This window comes from Podarcis erhardii (genome assembly GCF_964252035.2).
Source record: "Podarcis erhardii genome assembly, chromosome: 8".
Lineage (NCBI taxonomy): Eukaryota > Metazoa > Chordata > Lepidosauria > Squamata > Lacertidae > Podarcis > Podarcis erhardii.
In genome coordinates, this window is record NC_138499.1 from 89,451,754 (window position 1) to 89,467,627 (window position 15,874).

The 15,874-nt window shown below is 47.8% G+C and overlaps 2 protein-coding genes and 1 long non-coding RNA gene across 5 annotated transcripts in view; 1 reads left to right on the forward strand and 2 right to left on the reverse strand.

Annotated features, from left to right (window-relative positions):
• CXXC5 (CXXC finger protein 5) overlaps positions 1–5,598 on the reverse strand; it is a 68,600-nt gene extending 63,002 nt beyond the window's left edge. The window contains exon 1 of one of the 3 annotated variants that reach the window (XM_081872884.1): positions 5,484–5,598. The gene's annotated coding sequence lies outside the window, so the exon portion shown is untranslated. Of the gene's footprint in view, positions 1–3,551; positions 3,600–4,078; positions 4,877–5,483 lie in introns of those variants that run through there. The other 2 variants (XM_081872882.1, XM_081872883.1) reach the window with 2 other exon arrangements.
• The window catches only part of STING1 (stimulator of interferon response cGAMP interactor 1), a 157,874-nt gene that overhangs the window by 19,420 nt on the left and 122,580 nt on the right, over positions 1–15,874 (forward strand). The window lies entirely within an intron of this gene.
• LOC309347970 overlaps positions 10,231–15,874 on the reverse strand; it is a 30,921-nt gene continuing 25,277 nt past the window's right edge. Inside the window, exons 3-4 of the long non-coding RNA XR_014159092.1 lie at positions 12,855–13,204; positions 10,231–11,211 (exon numbers count right to left, since the gene is read on the reverse strand). This is a non-coding gene — a long non-coding RNA (uncharacterized lncRNA). The remainder of the gene's footprint in view (positions 11,212–12,854; positions 13,205–15,874) is intronic.

The following is a 15,874-nucleotide window of genomic DNA, read 5'->3' on the forward strand; positions in this document are numbered from 1 at the left end:
GAGCAAAAGGTATTCAAGCAGAAGCAAACTGAGGAAACAACAGCTAACTGCTCTTCTTCCATATTTGTAGTTAACTGAGCCATGAATCACTTTGTAGTGGGAAATGATATTTTGTGTGTGCACAAGCAAGTTAGCATATACTGCCATAAATATATGTTGGAAGGGAAATACCATAACTTATTCACACGTACAACTTTCATAACTAATATATTGCATACACGTTTTCTATTTTAGAAATAATATAAGTAATTTTTTCTGCTGGGACATCATCACAACCACTGTAGGAAGGCAGGTCAGCTGTGTGGACTGCTCCAAACAGTAATGCTGTTACCAGGGCTATGGCACCTGTCTGCAAGTCCATCTGGATTTACTCCACCAAGTATCACGCTTGTCTATCAAAACTGCCAGACTGCCAGAACACTGGTGTCCCTCAGATCTCTTACCTAAAATCTCTGACAGAATCATTTCAGAACTACTAAATTCCAGAGACTACGGCAGAAGACACCACCGCTCCCAAATCTCCCAAGAGCTGGCAAGCTTGGATATCTGCAGGCCAGCCAGACAAATGATATCATGCTATTCTACTTTGTTTAAAAGGGCAGCCACTGAGTCGTGGCAATGTCACCTTGACTGAGACCAAGAAGCCTAGAGAATTCATCTCATGCCTGTTAAAGGCCAGGCTGCAGCAGCAGGTCATTTCAGACTTCTTCCTGATGCCACAAGACTGAGCAGGAACAAGACCTTAAAGAAATCTGACCATAGTAGCCTTTTCCTAGCAACAGGTGTCTAAGAAGATTCACTTTGGCGGAGGAGAGCCCAGACCAGGGGTCAGCAACCTTTTTCAGCCATGGGCCGGTCCACCGTCCCTCAGACCATGGGGTGGACCGGACTATATGGGGGGGGGGATGAACGAATTCCTATGCCCCACAAATAACCTAGAGATGCATTTTAAATAAAAGCACACATTCTACTCATGTAAAAACATGCTGATTCTTGGAGCATCCGCAGGCCGGATTGAGAAGGCAACTGGGCCGCATCTGGCCCACGGGCCTTAGGTTGCCTATCGCTGGCCCAGACCCTCCATCACTGACAGCTGGTTCCCAAACATTCTGAATCTTACAGTTCTTTGCTCCCACAATTAGGCTGATTCCTGGGAACTCCAACCATCACTTGTAAAAGATCTTTGGAGTGGTCTGAGAAAGCAGAGCCTTGAGCACATTGGACTTCTGATGACAATCTCTTTCTATACAATTTTGTTGGTGGTTATGGTCCATAGTATGAGCCACACTTTAAAGAACTGATCACCTGAGCAAAGGAAACATGTATTAAGAAGCCAAATAAACCAGAAAAAGTGGGAAAGTTATCTCCAGGGCAGTCTTAAAGGGACTGTGACTGGATAAACTACTATGTCTGGCAAGGATTGAAGATGGCATATTGTCTGTCCCAAAAATTCCATCACACCAAGTGATGAAGAAACAAGAGTGAATGCAGATGAATATGGATTCCCAAAGGTTGAGGTCACCAGGGACATGCCCTAATATTGTCTCCTTTACTCTCGTAAGAGTGGATAAAGCCATTCAGTTCTGTGGGAGAATATAAGATGCTGCACTGGGGGACACTAGCGATGAGGTCAAAGCATGTCCTCTACTGCTGACACCAGATGGCCTAGTCCTCACTGGTTGCTAGAAGTATCCGTGCGCACAGTATGTAGAGATCTACTTTCCCCACCCACCAAGTTCCCTCCCCAAAGCCAACCACCACGTGCTGTAGTGGTGGCTAATGATTTCGAGGGCTCTGAAAAGAGGATCAGACAAATGCAGAGGCTAAGGCCATCAGCGGCTCTCAGTCATTATGGTTGTGTTCTGCCTCCACTCTTGGAGGCATAATGTCTCTGAGCACTGGCTCCTGGGAACTGCAAGGGGGGAGAGCACAGCTGCACTCAGGGTCTGCTTGTGGCCCTCCCATGAACGTCCACTTGGCCACTGAGAGAACAGGATGCTAGACTAGATGGGCCAGGGGCCGGATCCGGCAGGGCTCTGCCCGTGTTATGAAGGGGCACTTTGCTTGTGTACAATATTTGTCACACTCAAATCATGACTGCCTACTATTACTTCCTGCCTTCTAAACAGCAGCATGGTTACATTTAAGATGCTCAGCGGTTCTGGATTGCCAATGCAGTGTCCATCAATGGAAGAAGGTTGTAGTCTACCACCTCTGAGGTTTCTTGGGCACATATTTGGCATTTGCCATCCATCACAGTAAGCAGTGGAACACAAAAACAACCAAATCACATTTCATGAAACCACAGGTAAAATGGGTCAAGACCCCTCCCCGCATCAAGAAGGCCCTGACTTGGGAGGTGAAGAGGCGGTCAGTTTAGGGGTTGTGAAAGTGCTCTCAATATCCCCAACTTCACTGACTTCAGACTCTTGCGCTGGTTGAGGGGAAGCACCAAGCTGCCCCTGGGCAGGCAGTGACACAGATTTCTTTGCCTCATGACCAGGCCCCCAGTGCCATCTTGGAAGGAGTCTCCAGAGAAGGGCTGGGGGAGGGGTGTCAGATGAGGCTCCCAGGCAGGGGGTGCCCCCCCCATCAGGCACTGGGAAAGGGTTGACCCTGGGGGAGGAGAAAGCCACTTTGCCAGAAAGGCACGGCTTGCCCCACAGGAGTCCCTCGCAGGCACCAGCACACACAAACACAACTCTGCGGAATGGCATACGACCAGAAAGTCTGGAAACAGACGGCTAACTCCCCACCTGGAAAGGGGGAAGTGCCGCCGCCACATGGGCGAAAGGCAACAGGCAAGCAGAGGAAGCGACGCAAGCGGTTCTGCCAGTTTGCAAAATAGTCTGCAAGTGCAGGGAAGCGCCGGGGGTCGCGAGCTCCTCTGCTTTGCAGCCCCAAAGTAGTCCGGAGCCAGCGGGTAAAGCTGAAACGCAACCCTTTCCCATTGAAAAAAAGAACTAGAAAAGGAAGGGGGGTCCCTCTCCTTTCCCTCGGCCTCCACGTTCTTCGCTTCAGATCAGTGGTGGGGCAGCAATCCCGGCCTCTCCCGCCCGGCCCCCCCCCCGTCCAGCAGGCGAGGAAGCGCCCCCCCCCCCCCCGGGCTCGGCGGCCCCTCGCGGGGAAGGCAGCGTCGAGGCGGCTGACAGCCCCGCAGTGGCGCTCCGGGCTCATCCGCCGAGCGAGAGCCGGCGCGACGTGGAGGGTCAGCCAGACCCAGCCGCCGCCGCCGCCTCCAACGCCTGGCTGGCTGCAGACACCGCGGCTGTAACCTGGGAAACGAAGCACCGATTAGGCGGCCCGGGGGGCGCGGGGGGGGGGGGCGGCGGCGCAGGGACCGGAGAGGCGGGCGCGCAATAAATCCTGCGCCCCAGAACCTGGCATCTGTCCACCTCCAGATAAGGATGCGGAGAGACGGGCGGCGCGGCGGGGGGGGGGATTGAAGCTCGCCAACAAAACTTTGCTCCGCAGCGCGCGCTCCCTCCCCGCCCCCCCCCCCCGGAACAGCACCCGGGACCCCGCAGAGCGGCCGAGGGGGCGCCACTTACGAGAGACGAAAGAGCCCGCAGCCGGCGGCCTCGTCCGGAAAGAGGGCGCTCAGGTCTCTGCCCCGGCTTGGCTCGGGCGGGGGGGGGACCCGACTTCCCGGGGGGGGGAGCCCGCCCGCTTCGACGGCGCGAGGGGGGGGGGACGACACACCTCCTGTGCCGCCGGCGCTGCTGAGACCCGCGCGCGGCCCCCACCCGAAATCCCCGTTCGCTTTTTGTCTGGAGCCACTGATCTGAGACCGGCGTGGCGGCGGCGGCGGTGGCTGCTGCAGGAGCCGCGGCGGCGGCGGCAACACCTCCCCGGAAGGCAGGCGGGCGGGCGGGCGGGCGGGCAGGGAGAGAGGGAGGGAGGCGACGGCGAAGGGGCCGGGGGCCAGAGGACCCGCGCCGCTCCGCCGGCAGCCCCCGCCGGGAAAGGCCAGCCTTTCCCCGCCGCAAACTTTTCCGCGGTACTTTCCTGCCCCCGCCCCGCATTTGCGGGCGCAGCCAAACAGAGGGGGGGGGAGACCCTGGACTCTTGCACCTACCCGGAGCCCAGCGAGCCGGAGCCGAAACAGGAGCAGCGGGAGCCAGCAAAGAGGAGGACGCGGAGCAGCCGCCGCCGCCGCCGCCGCTCCGGGCAGTCCGGGTGTGCGCGTTGCGCGCGCGCTGCCGCCCGCCCGCCCGCCCTCCGGATTACAGGTCCCGATCCGGAGCGCGCGCCGCCCCGCTGAGGTGGCCGGTCTTCTCGGCACCTGCCCCGAGGTGGCCCAGCCGCGTCCGCCTGGCGCCTCAGCCGGGGGGGCTGCCCAGCCCGACGCAGAGGGCGGCCGGCATGCAAGGCAGAGCAGGTCGGGGGGGGGGCGGGCAAGTTGCGCAAGGCCGGCGGCCGCGGGCGGAGGCAGCCCTCGCTCGCTCGCTCGCTCGCTCTCGCTCGGAGCCGCTTCTGGGCCAAGCCTCCTCTACAGCCTCGCTCGGCGAGCACCGGCGCGGGCGGGCGACCACATTGCAAAGGGCGGCCGCTTGCTCTTGCTGCTGCTGCTGCTGCTGCTGCCGCCGCCGCTCTCGCCGCTTTCCGGGGCTGGAGGCAAAACCCGGACCGGACTTCAGGCGCAGCGCCGCCCGGGCAGCTGGCCCGTCTGCCTCTTCTGGCCGCCGTCCTCCGCTTTTCCTCCAGGTCGCGCTCTTGCCGGCCTGCTCTCGGGGGCTTCCATGGCGGGCTTCCCTCTGCCTCCCCCAAGCCCGCCTGAACTCCGCAGCAGTCGCTCGCCTCGGCCCCTGGGTCTCCCCCCGTCTCTGCTCGGCGCGGACCAGTCGCAGTAGCCGCGCCGCCAGGTCCAGCCCGATCCTGCCCCCTGCTCACCGCTTCGCCTTCTGGCCGCGCGCGCGCGCGCGCGCTCCTCGCCCGCCCCCTTGGTGGCTCCTCTGGCCCCCCTCCCGCGCTGGGAGGGCAGGCCAGCAAGCATGTCGTCTAGTGCAGGGGCTTCCCCTTTAAGCACACGCGCGCACAGATGCACACACACAAATACGCGCGCGCACACGCACACAAACAAGCCGAAGTAGGATGCAAAACTTTGAAGCGCTGCTAGTTGCAGGAGCGAGCTGAGCCTGCGCCGCGCCTCCCAATGGACCCGTTTCTTGATACTTCGATAATCGTGCAAACGGAGCCTGCGGGGGGGGCGTCCAGCTGCTTGCGGGAAAACTCGACTTCGGCTCCGAGCAGGACGGGGCGCCGCGGGGGAAGCTCGGGGTGTCAACCCCCCCCGCCCAAAATGCAGCGCAAGAGCGCGCCGTAGCCCCTGACTCTGGTGCATGCTGTGGGGAAAGTAGCTTTGGATAACTGCAGGGCGATCTTTAATACTATATTTATTACACACACTAGCACAGGTTTAGCTCGTTAAAAAAAAAAAAACACGCACAAAAATCCGGAGATGAAAGCCCCCGGGGACGCACCAGGCGAAGACCGAGGGCCAGCTATTTATTGCTGGGACTCCCCTCAGCTGCCATCTTCCCCTGAGATCGGCAAGGTCAGATCCCTGGATCCACCCTGATCTTTCTCGATTCCAAGAGCCAAGAGGAAAGCGAGGCGTCGAGCTAGGGGAGAGGGGCCTCCATTTCTCTTTCCTCCGCGTCCTTCCTGCTGCGCCCGGGGCCGGGAAGCGGCCAAAGCGCAGCTCCTCCCTCGGGAACCAGATCCCTCGCCCACCCGAGAGGGACTCAAAGCAGAGCGCGGAATCCTTCCGGTCCAGCCGGCTCTTCAGTACTCGCCCGAGGGCCTGGCCAGGGCTGGTTTGTGCGGGGAGGAGAGCGGGCAGCGGCAGGATCCAGTCTGAGCCTTGTGCCTAAGTGGGCGACACATGCCTGGAAGACACTGCTAAGCTCTGGCTGAGGCGGCACAGAGCGACCGTCACGCAAAAGCCCAAGTTAGGCATTGTTTGCAGGTCGAGAAACGGAAGCATGTGCTTGCTTTTGACTGGCTCTCGCTCAGCAAAATAGTACCAGCTATAAAGGCTTAAGTGTTATAGCCATTTTAAGGGGCTCAATATCTGGTACGATATATGTATGCAGTGCTATTATTTTTCAGGGGTACTCAATGGTATGCAGGTTTAACAACCCCTTTTTTGTTGTTAAAAAGTGTGGAACTTACTGTAAAAACTTCATGGTGAGTTTTCTAGAAACAACACCTAGTTTTCAAGAAAAAAAGCGATGAGAGCCAGTGTGGTGTAGCGGTTCAGAGCGGTAGATTCGTAATCTGGTGAACCGGGTTCGCGTCTCTGCTCCTCCACCTGCAGCTGCTGGGTGATCTTGGGATAGTCACACTTCTTTGAAGTCTCTCAGCCCCACTCACCTCACAGAGGAAGGAAGGGAAAGGAGAATGTTTGCCGCTTTGAGACTCCTTCGGGTAGTGATAAAGCGGGATATCAAATCCAAACTCTTCTTCTTTATGTGTGTATAAATAGGTAAATACTGATTTTTGAATCTAGGTGCTGTACAAAACATTTAAAAAGACAAGATCTGCCAGCAAGTAGATTTAATTTAATGATGTATAATCTAGTTTAGTAGAACGATGGTGGTTATTGGGTGGGCATATCAGGCTGTATGATGGGTGGCTTTGTTGATGAATCCTTCAGGCAACTGCCTGAGAACACCCACCCTCACCTCACAATAGCACATAAAACAATAATCAAAGAAAAGTCAATAAAAACAACATATAGCAGGAGAGGCAATAAGAGCAAACACATTGGCAACAGAAGGATGAGCAGTCAACCATTACCTGAGTGAAAACTGACTGGAATACAATCTAAGAGGAAACAATTGAAGGGCAACTAGTTCCAAATCCTGGGAGCCACCACTGAAAAGGCTCTCTCACTTGTACCCATCTAGCATACTTCAAATAGTGGCAGGCCTTAAAGAAAGGCCTCCCCCAAGGATTTCAACCTGCAGGTGCATTTGTGGTCCCTCTGTTTCCTTGGTCCCAAAGCAACTAGGGCTTTAAAGGTTAAAAACAAAACAAAAACAGCACTTTGAATTAGGCTTGGAAACAAAACAGAGAGCCAACGAAGATGGCATAAAATTAGTGTAAATGTGCTCTTGGATGAACTCTCAACTGTCGCTGCACACCAAACATATTGCAGTAGTTTCATCTCGATGTGTCACAATGGCCTAGTCTGCCTTGTCTGAGAAGGAGTGCAGCAGCTGGCAGACCAACTGAACCTGTCCTCTCCTCCGAACCCAATGATATTTGAAACTATGGCATGGAAGCTAAGCCCCAGAAAAGAATGAAAAGCCCGGCATGGCATCATTTAACGTAATAATGGGAGAACAACCCTGCTGGATCAAACCGGGGGGAGTTTTGTCCACCTTCCCATTTCCAGTATTTCAAAGTGCACTTCTTCTGAACATGGAGGCTTCATTGAGCTATCCCAAGGAGTCCCCAACAGCTATTGACAGGCCTATCCTTCATTAATTAATTTATCTATTATTTATTTAAAAGCATCTACAAAGTCCTTAATATTTCAAAAGTCTCTAAAAGTCCTTTAAAAAGCAACCTAAATTTATGGCAAGGGCTTGCATCAGCTAATGTTGTGCAAAGCCCTTTCTCTTGTCTGCTCTGACCCTTCCATCAGCTAAATTCATTGGGTGATCCTGAGTTCTAGCGTTTTGGCTGTTTCACTCAGTCTCACGATCCTTCGGTGCTGTTTGCATTTTAGTCTCCGTCCTCTAGTTTTAGGGTCAAAAGGTCATGTGACCTCCTCCAAGCAAACGTGAGGCCAGTCGATAATTGCTGGTGCCAGAAGTTATTGACTTGGGTAAAAAAAAACAACTGGGTGAAATTCTTTTCAGGACATATGAGCCGCTCCCTCTCATAGTTGTCTCTTATGGGAGCAACAGAATGTCTTCTTTAGTAGACAATGAGAGGAGCTCATTCATGAGTACATGTAGGGGAGAGATAGATGATAGATTAGATAGATAGATAGATAGATAGATAGATAGATAGATAGATAGATGGATAGATATAGATAGATAGATGATAGTTTTGTGTGTGTGTGTGTGTACACAATGCATTTGAAAATGCGCACCTTTGTGTTCCCCATGGCAAAAAGTCTTATCCAAATGAGAAGCATAAATTCTAGCAAGCCAATCATAAATAAGTATGGAATGAATTTTACAAGCTAAAAAGATATAAAATCCAGTGCTTTTTTTCTAAAACAAAACGTTTAGGGGTACTCTCATTTTGACTCAATAAATTCACCATTTTATAGTTCAAATCGGGAAAAATAAATACAGCAAATGGACAAAAGTACAAAGATTCACAAAATGTTTAGGTGTACGCATACCCCTGCGTCCCCCTAGAAAAAAGCACTAATAAAATCTAACACAGAATGTGCATGAAAAGCTGGAAGGCAGGTACAGCCCAATAGATGACGCGTGTAAAGAAGAAGGAAATGTTGAAGGAAAAGATGGAAATTGCTGGTGAACATGCTGGGTCGATACCCATGCCTGAACTAGGTTCTAGGTTTTGTTTTCTGGAATAAACCTAAAGTCCTGTGTCAGTAAAAGCTGGCAATGGAAGTCATTTCAGAAGTAAATGACAAAACAAAGTGAAGAACTTCAATGTGAAGCTGTTGGTTTTCAATTCAGATATCTAACATTACTGAGAACTGCAGAGATTTTATTTCTTTATTTATTCACTTATTCATTTGTTAATTTACATTCTACTGCCCCAAAGGATAAAATATAAAATATTTAATATTTTGAATATCCTTGTTGCTGTAATTTATGTGGCAATTTATATTATATGTTTGTATAGTATTCGGCCCTGTGCCATTTCAATATGATTAGTTTAAAGGAATTCACATACATCTATTTCAGGTGCCTCAATACTTTCTCAGAGCAAAGCAGGGCCAGCCCAGCCACCAGACAGTGGAAGCCCCCCCCATAGCGGTGCCCCCGCAGGCACCCTGTTTGCTTCTCCACCAGTGGCCGAGAAGCGGGGCTGGCATCGCCACCAGTTCTGGGCAAGATCTCACCAGTTTTGATGCTGGAGCTGCTTCTCTTCCAGCAGTGGATGTGGCAGGGCGAGTGGTGCAGACGACAGGTCTGGTGGCGCTGGTGAGGGGTCAGGGCAGGGGAGTGCTTCTTGTTTTGCCTCAAGCAGCCAAACAGGACGTGCTGCCCCTGGACCCAAGGCATTCTCGTTGCCCATTAGCTCATCGCCTTCACCTTCTACACCAGAGCAGGCTTTAGCACTGCTGGGATTGGGGTTTTCTTTATTAGCTAGAAGTGGTATTAAAAAGGAGATTCCGCGCAACACTTGATAGAACACCATAAAACAACAACAACAATTTATTATTTATACCCCACCCATCTGGTTTCCCCAGCCACTCTGGCGGCTTCCAACAAAAGATTAAAAATACATTAAAACAGTCATTAAAAACTTCCCTAAACAGGGCTGTCTTCAGATGTCTTCTAAACATCAGATAGTTGTTTGTTTCTTTGACATCTGGTAGGAGGGCGTTCAACAGGGCAGGTGCCACTACCGAGAAGGCCCTCTGCCTGGTTTTCTGTAACTTGGCTTCTCACAGTGAGGGAACCGCCAGAAGGCCCTCTGAGCTGGACCTCAGTGTCCAGGCTGAACGATGGGGGTGGAGATGCTCCTTCAGGTATCCTATTCAGTGATGCCCTTCCCTGCGACCAAGATTCTTCTCTACTGTTTCCTCCAGAAGCAGTCTCATTCAGCAGTGACCCCTTACATCATTAAAAGTTAATTAAACGTTTCCAGCTTGTGGGGATAGCCTTGTCTAGTTCCATTTGAAAAACAGAAATATCTAGACCTGTGACCATTTACCAATATGATGAATTTAGGAGTAATGAAAGAGCTTTAAAGATACATAGTACAAAAGCTCCTGGGCATTCTTGTCTGCTATTTGGCAGGTTTCTTACCCAAGGGTATCTCTCACGTACTGCATTTTACAGACCAATTGCCCCTCCAAAGAGAAAATGAAGTGATTGTTTCCTTTTTTTAAAGTGCCCACCAGTGGCGTAGCGTGGGGGGTGCAGGGGGGGCCGGCCGCACCGGGCGCAACATCTGGGGGTTAGGGAAATCCACGGGTTAGGGGGCGCAAATCCATGGGCTAGGGGGCGCAAATTACTTGCCTTGCCCCGGGTGCTGATAACCCACGCTACGCCACTGGTGCCCACTGTATCAGCTACACTTGTGGGAGCTTACTGCAGTTATCCACCTGAAATTTGGCAGGATTCATGCTCCCCAAGAAGCAGTTACAGTTGAGGATCCTTGCAACTTTTAAAAAGGAAGGAGTCCGTGCATCTAGAAGTATGTCTGCCTTTTCTGTGTGATGCTTGGCCACTTAAAAGGTCTCCGCAATTATACTCCATCAATATTCTTTTCTTCTCACCTTAATTTTCCGGGCCTCAACTTTGCATCACCTATATGAAGATGAGGGTAACTATTTGGCTTTGTTCTGAAAACCTTCACGAAAACGACAGTTAAAACTTTGGCACAGAGCCACTACCTGCATAAGGATATTCCTGGCTCCCCTGACTATTTGACAATATCTAATTCTGGTCAAATAATCAGCAGGCAACTGGCATTCTTTGAGTGGCCAATTAACTAGTCTCCAACCCTAGTATTTAGTTGGTATAGCTGTTCACTTTGGGTGAGTATCTGCCAATTCACAGTGCTAGTGGAGTCATCCTGCTACATCTTCACCACTTTACTAGATCTTCAGATAAAAAAGGCCTTACAAATGGCAAATCAGCAACACACAATTAAGCTTTCAGATTCAAATCAGTTGTTGCACCCCTATAATGTTTAAGGTGACCTTGTGCAAACTTTCAAATGTCCTTAACCTCAGGAGTGACTAAAACAGCACACTCTGTGATGGATAGATATGAAATGCTTGCACTTGACATGTGCCGCTAAGTAAAGGTTCAGAATTAAGTGTTATACTGCTATTTCATTCTTTGAGAGACGATGGCATTCTTGCTGCACTTTAGCCATAGTGAATAGTGCTGGTATTGTTGACACCATTGCAGAGAACTCAACACACAAACACCCTGTATTTGGAGACTGCTGCTAAAATCTATTCTCTCCGCCATTAGGCCCACCATTGCTATTTAGTGGTTGTGTGTAACGTAGCCATGTGATTGTCTTAAGCACCTCTTTAAGAAACCCCTTTTTTTTTTTACATATAAATTTTTATTAATTAACATCAATAAATAAAACAAAACAAAATACATTAATTTCACATCATTTTTCACAACTTATTTCTCTTTTGGACTTCCCTCAGCTGTTCCGTAAATCATCCATAGTTATAATTTTAATTACACATTTCTCAAATTTATATTGACATTGTTTATCTCTTTTTTCCTATTCCCTTTAGACAATACTTCTTACTTCTTCACAGTGCTTCTTTAAATCCCTTAAGCGTCATCTGTCCCTCAATTATATATTCCAGATATTCCACAAATTTCCCCCAGTCCTCGATGAACTTTTGGTCTCTTAAGTATCTAATCTTCCCTGTCAATTTATCTAGCTCTGCGTAATCTAACAGTTTCATTCTCCACTCTTCCACAGTTGGTATTTCTTGTTGTTTCCATTTCTGGGCCAGTAACACTCTTGCGGCTGTAATTGCATATTGAAAAAATTTACAGTCTTTCCTTTTTATCTCATTTCCTACTATTCCTAACAGAAAGACTTTTGGTTTCTTTGTGAATGTATATTTTAGAATCTTCTTCAGTTCATTGTATATCTTTTCCCAGAAGTCTTTCACTTTCTTACATTCCCACCACATGTGATAAAAAGTACCTTCTTTATCTTTACATTTCCAACACTTATTGCATGTCTTATACATTTTTGCTAATTTTGCCGGTGTCATATACCATCTATAGAACATTTTCATCACATTCTCTTTTAACGTCATACAAGCAGTAAATTTTAAACCCTCCTTCCATAATTTTTCCCAGTCCTCAAATTGTATATTATGACCCACATCTCTGGCCCAACGAATCATTACCGATTTAACTTCTTCATCTTTCAAATTCCATTCTAACAACAGTTTATACATTTTGGATAGGTTTTTACCATCATTAACTATAATTTCACCTTGAAATTTAGAATCCTTGTCCGCAAAACCTCGTTCTTTACCATCTTTCTTAAACATCTCATTTGTTTGGAAGTAGTGCAACCAGTCATATACATGTTCTTTAACCTGCTCATACGGTTTTATTTTCCATTTTTCTCCTTCTTTAAATAGCAATTGACCATATGTTATCCACTTACTTCTCATATTAGTTTTCTTTACGCTCATAACTTCTAGAGGTGATAGCCAACGTGGCGTTCTAGGTTCTAATAGGTTTTTATACCTATCCCATACCTCAATTAAAGGACCTCGGAAGATGTGGTTCTCAAAACCTTTATGGACTCTCTTTTTCTCGTGCCATAGGTACGCATGCCATCCAAATCTATTATCAAACCCCTCTAAATCCAGCAATTCATTATTTTCTAGTTTAATCCACTCTTTCAACCAGCAAAGACATGATGCCTCATAGTACAATTTCAGATCTGGCAGGGCAAAGCCTCCTCTTTCTTTTATATCTGTTAGCAACTTAAATTGAATTCTTGGCTTTTTGCCCTGCCAAATATATCTTGAAATCGCTCTTTGCCACTCTTTAAAAATTCTATTCCCCTTAATTATGGGGATAGTCTGAAATAAAAATAATATCTTTGGAAGCACATTCATTTTAATTGTGGAGATCCTTCCCCAAAATGACAGTTTCATTTTTCCCCACACCTCCTAGCACCTCTTTAAGAAACCCTTAGGCTCTGATGTTTTGGAGTATTTTAAACACTTTCATTTTGAAATGTTATTTTGTGCTGGTGTGGTGAGGTAAAGTGAGACAACTGCCTCAGGCGGCAGATCCACAGGGGCGGCAGATCCCCATGTAAATCTTTATTCCCTGCTTTGTTCTTGATAATGGATCTTCACTCACCCCTTCTTTCCTGGTGGGGATGGGAGAGCCATTTGGTGGTTCGCCTCAGGTGCCAAAATGTATTGGGCTGGCCCTGGGTGTGGCGGTGATGCTATGGAGGCAATTGCTTCCTTTGGTCTTTAAAACATATTTGTGGAAATCTTCCCATCACGTACATGTATCTGCAATGAAACAAATATGCGAGTGACCACCGTGCTGGATCAACACACAGTTTTGACACTGCAAAAGCATTGTGTGTGAAGCAGGCCTCAGGTGCCTGGGAAGACGATGAGCCAGGGCATGCTTCACTTCTCATTCCTTTCCACACCACTTGGTCTTTGAGCTGTTTTACATAGTGCTGTGCAGTACAAATGCTAAAGTGCATGGAATAACCAGCGTGTGAGTTTCCTTATACAAATTATAATGGGCAAGCAGAGGTATCAATACTGAAATGAATCAAATGTATGTTCTTCACTTCCCAGCTTTTGAACTATGCCCTGCTCACACTGGAACATGGCTAGAACATGTTTTCAAAATCAGTTCAGGATGGAGACCATTAGAGGCAAGCAAGGGTTGGTGGTTTGGAGTCATATGTGAGGCAAACACGTTAACAACTGTGCACCGTATAGAAACGTGTTCTGTATGTGCATTAATGAAACCAGGGTGCCAGCTTGAATAAAATATTGTGGGGGCCCAGGTAAGCCCACATCATCGATCACATGATGCAGTGCACACACACTATTTGAATGGGAATGCCCATCAACTTTGTGGGGGCCCTTCAAATATTTTGTTGTGGGGGCTGAAGCCCCCACAGCCCCTAGGAGTTGGCCCCAATGAAAACTAAAGATAAAGCTATCTTCATCACCTTAGAGTTAATATAAAAGAAAAATTGATTTACTATTGGTGGTATATTTTCAGTAAAGGTTTTGTTTTTGGGAGTCACTTTTTGTTTAAACAGTAAGGAGTGCATATTTATGCACCAAATATTAATCGCTCCATTATAAAATTAAATAATTAAGACATTTGACTTTTTTTTACAGGAAAAAATAGTAAGTTATGGCGACTGGAATTTAGAGATTAATCCAATGTGAGATAACAGATCTGTCTCTTTGCCCACAAAAATGTTTGTAAAATTTCAAAAGTATTTTAAAAAGAATGAATCTTCTATTTGGAAAATATATGTGCTGTTATGTGATAACAGTATTATGGCACTTGCTTTAAATGTTTTAAACCTCAGATCAATCAGTTTTATTGTTTATGTAGAGAATTATGCAGAAATTCTGGTTTAAATATGTTGGTTGTTTGCCATAATAAAAATTGATTGATTGATTGATTGATTGATTGATAAAATGTTTTAAACTAATGGCAGTTTTTGTTTTTTCACACCAATATGTTAAAGGGCACAAAATTAGGTTAAGGGAAACCTAATTTCTTATAAATATTTCAACATGTTTACACAAGGAACTTACTTAGTAAAAACTGGAGGTTGAGAAGTTAAGACAAAAAACATAAGCAAACAAACAAACAAACAAAAAACCTAAAGGAAATATCAGCAAAACAAAAATAGTTTCTTAAAAACACACTTTTTATGCCTTCGTCCTCCTCTACAATGTGTCCGTGTCTTGGATTGTGAATATGTATGTCTCTTCACAATCAAGCAGCATGGGCATTTACAGTATGTTCTAACTCACAGAGTTGCACTATTTTCCTTCTGGGAAGTTCTGGATACTTGCAACTGCCTGATATTATGCATATTTATTTGTATGCCCCACTTCTTCAGTGGGACTCATTGGCCTTAGCTTTGAAAAAAGTGATCTTGCATAGTAACTGTATGTGCAGAGAGAAAGCAAAACAGAAATCTGTGTCACGTCTCTGAGCAGATACAATTATGCAGTGCAAAAGGCATGTGGGCTGCAGGACCAGTGGTTCTGGGCTGTATTAAAGGCTCTATTTAATTGCAAGCCAGTCTGTTTTAATTGTTGCAGCAACCAGTTAGTTGCATGGTTATTTGGGAAATACATGGATTTCAAAATGAGAAAGCTGATTTAAATAAGTGAATCACATCAATCTCTTTTTCTGGATGATTTAGATGAATGAAATAATTGTCAAGCTTTAAATCAATCCGATTTTTGAAAATACCAGTAAGTTCTGAAAATTGCTACCAGTATTACAGGCTACTGCCAGGAAATAGATCCTCAGGTGATGGTGGTAGAAAGTGGTTTAAAAGCAACAGATCTAAAGGTAAAGGTAAAGGGACCCCTGACCATTAGGTCCAGTCGTAGCCGACTCTGGGGTTGCGGCGCTCATCTCGCTTTATTCGCCGAGGGAGCTGGCGTACAGCTTCCGGGTCATGTGGCCAGCATGACTAAGCCACTTCTGGCGAACCAGAGCAGCGCACAGAAGCGCCGTTTACCTTCCCACCAGAGCAGTACCTGTTTATCTACTTGCACTCTGATGTCCTTTCGAACTGCTAGGTAGGCAGGAGCTGGGACCGAGCAACGGGAGCTCACCCCATCGCGGGGATTCGAACCACTGACCTTCTGATCAGCAAGTCCTAGGCTCAGTGGTTTAACCCACAGCGCTGCCTGCATCCCTTTTAGATCTAAAGATAGATTATGTGTAATGTCCAGACCAGCTGTGGGGCCACACTATGGCAAGATCCTCCTGGATGAGCAGTTTAGGATCCTGCAAATCTTGGCAGATAAACCAGTGGAACATGCTCATCACAGCTCAGCTGTAGCTTCTGAAGGCCTCTGGAAATCCCAAGACAGGGGCCTTCCAGTGACAGGACCAGAGACAAGAGACTTAGACCCATTCACCTCAGCATAGGACCTTATTTTGAAGGCTTGTTT